We start from the raw sequence: 4,115 nt of genomic DNA on the forward strand, positions 1-4,115 counted from the left end.
TTTTTTTCGCTTGCTTCTCTCTTTTTTTGTATTCACTGCTTTTTCTTGCTTCAAGAATCATTTTTATGATTTTTCAGATCCTCAGTAACATGTCTCCTTTTTCATCATTCTTTCAAGAGCCAACAATTTTAACATTCATGAACAACAAATTCAAAAGACATATGCACTGTTCAAGCATACATTCAGAAAACAAAAAGTATTGTCACCACATCAAACTAATTAAGCTAGTTTTAAAGATGAATTTGAAATCCTGTACTTCTTGTTCTTTTGTAATAAAAACAGTTTTCATTTAAGAAAGGTGATGGATTCATATTCATAGCTTTAAGGCATAGACACTAAGACACTAATGATCATAAGACACAAACATGGATAAACATAAAGCATAATTTTCGAAAAACAGAAAAGCAAAGAACAAGGAGATTAAAGAACGGGTCCACCTTAGTGATGGCGGCTTGTTCTTCCTCTTGAAGGTCTTATGGAGTGCTTGAGCTCCTCAATGTCTCTTCCTTGTCTTTGTTGCTCCTCTCTCATGATTCTTTGATCTTCTCTAATTTCATGGAGGAGGATGGAGTGTTCTTGGTGCTCCACCCTTAGTTGTCCCATGTTGGAACTCAATTCTCCTAGGGAGGTGTTGATTTGCTCCCAATAGTTTTGTGGAGGAAAGTGCATCCCTTGAGATGAATCTCTCCATCTCTCATGACTCGGAGGTAGAAGCTTTTGCCTTCCCTTTCCTCTTTCTAGAGGTTTCTCCGGCCTTGGATGCCATAAATGGTTATGGAAAAACAAAAAGCAACGCTTTTACCACACCAAACTTAAAAGGTTTGCTCGTCCTCGAGCAAAAGAAGAAAGAAGAGAGTAGAAGGAGGAGATGGAGGTGGCTTATGGTTCGGCCAAAAGGGGGGGAGAAGTGGTTTGATTATGAATGGTGAGGTAGGTGAAGAGAGGGGTAGGGTTCGGTCATGTAAGGGTGGGTTTGGGAGGGAAAGTGGTTTGAAGTGATTGGTGAATGGGTGAAGAAGAAGAGAGAGGGTGGTGGGGTAGGTGGGGATCCTGTGGGGTCCACAGATCCTGAGGTGTCAAGGAAAAGTCATCCCTGCACCAAGTGGCATTCAAAATCACGTTTTGAGCCATTTCTGGCGTTAAACGCCGGGCTGATGCCCATTCCTGGCGTTTAACGCCAGGTTCTTGCCCTTTTCTAGCGTTTAACGCCAGTCTGGTGCCCCTTTCTGGCGTTAAACGCCCAGAATGGTGCCAGACTGGGCGTTAAACGCCCAACTGCTAGCCTCACTGGCGTTTAAACGCCAGTGGGTTCTTCCTCCAGGGTGTGCTATTTTTCTTCCTGTTTTTCATTCTGTTTTTGCTTTTTCAATTGATTTTGTGTCTTCTTATGATCATCAACCTACAAAATAACAAAAAATAACAAAAGAAAATAGATAAAATATAACATTGGGTTGCCTCCCAACAAGCGCTTCTTTAATGTCAGTAGCTTGACAGAGGGCTCTCATGGAGCCTCACAGATACTCAGAGCAATGTTGGAACCTCCCAACACCAAACTTAGAGTTTGAATGTGGGGGTTCAACACCAAACTTAGAGTTTGGTTGTGGCCTCCCAACACCAAACTTAGAGTTTGATTGTGGGGGCTCTGTTTGACTCTGATTTGAGAGAAGCTCTTCATGCTTCTTCTCCATGGTGACAGAGGGATATCCTTGAGCCTTAAACACAAAGGATTCTTCATTCACTTGAATGATCAGTTCACCTCTATCAACATCAATCACAGCCTTTGCTGTGGCTAGGAAGGGTCTGCCAAGGATGATGGATTCATCCATGCACTTCCCAGTCTCTAGGACTATGAAATCAGTAGGGATGTAATGGTCTTCAATCTTCACCAATACATCCTCTACAAGTCCATAAGCTTGTTTTCTTGAGTTATCTGCCATCTTTAGTGAGATTCTTGCAGCTTGTACCTCAAAGATCCTTAGCTTCTCCATTACAGAGAGAGGCATGAGGTTTACACTTGACCCTAAGTCACACAGAGCCTTCTTGAAGGTCATGGTGCCTATGGTACAAGGTACTGAAAACTTCCCAGGATCTTGTCTCTTTTGAGGTAATTTCTGCCTAGACAAGTCATCCAGTTCTTTGGTGAGCAAAGGAGGTTCATCCTCCCAAGTCTCATTTCCAAATAACTTGTCATTTAGCTTCATGATTGCTCCAAGGTATTTAGCAACTTGCTCTTCAGTGACATACTCATCCTCTTCAGAGGAGGAATACTCATCAGAGCTTATGAAAGGCAGAAGTAAGTCCAATGGAATCTCTATGGTCTTATTTTAAGCCTCAGATTCCCATGGTTCCTCATTAGGGAACTCATTGGAGGTTGGTGCACGCCCATTGAGGTCTTCCTCAGTGGCGTTCACTTCCTCTCCTTCCTCTCCAAATTCGGCCATGTTGATGGCCTTGCACTCTCCTTTTGGATTTTCTTCTGTATTGCTTGGAAGAGTACTTGGAGGGAGTTCAGTAACTTTCTTGCTCAGCTGTCCCACTTGTGCCTCCAAATTCCTAATGGAGGACCTTGTTTCAGTCATGAAACTTTGAGTGGTTTTGATTAGATCAGAGACCATGGTTGCTAAGTCAGAGGGGTTCTGCTTAGAATTCTCTGTCTGTTGCTGAGAAGATGATGGAAAAGGCTTGCCATTGCTAAACCTGTTTCTTCCACCATTGTTGTTGTTGAAACCTTGTTGAGGTTTCTCTTGATTCTTCCATGAGAAATTTGGGTGATTTCTCCATGAAGAATTATAGGTGTTTCCATAGGGTTCTCCTAGGTAATTCACCTCTTCCATTGAAGGGTTCTCAGAATCATAGGCTTCTTCTTCAGATGAAGAGATCCTCCAGCAGAGCTATCCAAAGACATCTTGGATAGTTCAGAGAGACCATCATAGAAAATACCTATGATGCTCCATTCAGAAAGCATGTCAGAAGGACACTTTCTGATTAATTGTTTGTATCTTTCCCAAGCTTCATAGAGGGATTCTCCATCCTTCTATCTGAAGGTTTGGATTTCCACTCTAAGCTTACTCAATTTTTGAGGTGGAAAGAACTTTGCCAAGAAGGCATTGACTAGCTTTTCCCATGAGTCCAGGCTCTCTTTAGGTTGTGAGTCCAACCATGTCCTAGCTCTGTCTCTTACAGCAAAAGGGAATAGCATAAGTCTGTAGACCTCAGGGTCAACCCCATTAGTCTTGACAGTGTCACAGATTTGCAAGAATTTAGCTAAGAACTGATAAGGGTCTTCCAATGGAAGTCCATGGAACTTGCAATTCTGTTGCATTAGAGAAACTAATTGAGGTTTAAGCTCAAAGTTGTTTGCTCCAATGGCAGGGATAGAGATGCTTCTCCCATAGAAGTCGGGAGTAGGTGCAGTAAAGTCACCAAGCACCTTCCTTGCATTGTTGGCATTGTTGTTATTTTCGGCTGCCATGGGTTCTTCTTCTTTGAAGATTTCTGTTAGGTCCTCTACAGAGAGTTGTGCCTTAGCTTCTCTTAGCTTTCGCTTCAAGGTCCTTTCAGGTTCAGGGTCAGCTTCAACAAGAATGCCTTTGTCTTTGTTCCTGCTCATATGAAAGAGAAGAAAACAAGAAAATATGGAATCCTCTATGTCACAGTATAGAGATTCCTTGAGGTGTCAGAGGAAAAGAAAAGTAGAAGACAGAAGTAGAAAATTCGAACTTATCAAAGAAGATGGAGTTCGAATTTTGCATTAAGGAAGAGAGTTAGTTCATAAATAGAAGGATGTGAGAAGAAGGGAAGTAATTTTCGAAAATTGAGTGAAAGATTTTGAAAACATTTTGAAAAACACTACTTGATTTTCGAAAATCAAGAGTGGAAAAGAAATCAAGTAATTTTTGAAAAAGATTTTTGAAATTAGAAATCAACAAGATATGATTTGAAAACTATTTTGAAAAAGATGTGATTAAAGAGATATGATTGAAAAGTTATGGTTTTTAAAAAAGATATGATTGAAAAGATATGATTTTGAAAACAATTTTAAAAAGATTTGATTTTAAAAATTAATGACTTGCCTAACAAGAAAAGATATGATTCAAACATTAAACCTTTCTCAA

At 40.6% G+C, this 4,115-nt stretch overlaps 1 non-coding gene across 1 annotated transcript; it reads left to right on the forward strand.

Moving 5' to 3' along the window:
* Positions 1–2,959: 2,959 nt before the first annotated feature.
* Positions 2,960–3,067, forward strand: LOC130983480 (small nucleolar RNA R71). The gene has a single exon (XR_009087467.1). It is a non-coding gene; the product is annotated as a small nucleolar RNA R71 (small nucleolar RNA).
* Positions 3,068–4,115: the final 1,048 nt, after the last annotated feature.

Source organism: Arachis stenosperma, chromosome 5 (genome assembly GCF_014773155.1).
Source record: "Arachis stenosperma cultivar V10309 chromosome 5, arast.V10309.gnm1.PFL2, whole genome shotgun sequence".
Classification (NCBI taxonomy): domain Eukaryota; kingdom Viridiplantae; phylum Streptophyta; class Magnoliopsida; order Fabales; family Fabaceae; genus Arachis; species Arachis stenosperma.